This window comes from Bison bison, unplaced genomic scaffold, assembly GCF_000754665.1.
Source record: "Bison bison bison isolate TAMUID 2011002044 unplaced genomic scaffold, Bison_UMD1.0 scf7180017864050, whole genome shotgun sequence".
NCBI lineage: Eukaryota > Metazoa > Chordata > Mammalia > Artiodactyla > Bovidae > Bison > Bison bison.
This window is the reverse complement of record NW_011494622.1, coordinates 3,952,532-3,953,003: the sequence shown is the minus strand read 5'-3', so window position 1 is coordinate 3,953,003 and position 472 is coordinate 3,952,532. Positions and strand designations below refer to the sequence as shown.

General features: G+C 76.1%; 1 protein-coding gene across 2 annotated transcripts in view; it reads left to right on the top strand.

Annotated features, from left to right (window-relative positions):
- The window catches only part of IRF2 (interferon regulatory factor 2), an 84,558-nt gene that overhangs the window by 510 nt on the left and 83,576 nt on the right, over positions 1-472 (top strand). The gene's annotated exons all lie outside the window — the stretch shown is intronic.

Below are 472 nucleotides of genomic sequence, written 5' to 3'. Positions count from 1 at the left end.
CGTGCATGTGTGTGCGTGTGTGTGTGTGTGTGTGTGTGTTTACAGATGCCGGCGCCACCGGATCCGAAGGACGGGAGCGGGTCGTTCTCTTCGCCCGGCGGCGGCGCCTCTCTCCAGGCAGCCTGTGGCGTAAATAGGCAGGAACCCGCCGTTCGCCCGCAGCCTGCGCCCCGCGCCCGGGCCGGGAGAGGCGCCTCCCGCCGCGGCCGAAGGAAACTTGATGGGGCGCCGGGGGCGGTCCCCGGGGCTCGCCCACCCTCGGGGCTCGGGGAAGGGTCGCGGGCATCGGGTGCCAGCGGCCGGGGGCCGGGCTGGCGGGCGGGCTCCGATCGGGGCTGCGCGCGGGGCCTGGCCGGCGCGCCCGGCTTCCTGGGGGCTGGGCCGCTGCCGCCACCGCCCGGGAGGGACGCGGCGTCCTCCTTCCCGCCGGCCAGTGTCTGGCCTGGCCCTGGGGCTTTGTCGCCGCACTTGT